We start from the raw sequence: 276 nt of genomic DNA on the forward strand, positions 1-276 counted from the left end.
GATAAAGATATGATCATGCTTTGTATTTTGCTGGAAAACTGCCAGAAAGGAAGCGACCCGCCGAAAGCATTAATTGGTACATAAAATTGTTTATCCACCACGTATCTCTGCTGGGATCAGATAACCCTCCACCTCACATTCTTATTCACAAACATTTGTACAAAAGATATTCAAGAAGAGTAAAACGTTTAAGCAATACTTATATTTGGTCCTTTCTAAACCAAGTCCAGTTTGTGAGTTTTGAGGGTGCAACTGCGTGAGTGTGTCCATTCAAGG

The sequence above is a fragment of the Theobroma umbraticum genome, unplaced genomic scaffold, assembly GCF_002168275.2.
Source record: "Theobroma umbraticum cultivar Fairchild unplaced genomic scaffold, ASM216827v3 scaffold_30.0, whole genome shotgun sequence".
NCBI classification, from domain to species: Eukaryota; Viridiplantae; Streptophyta; class Magnoliopsida; order Malvales; family Malvaceae; genus Theobroma; species Theobroma umbraticum.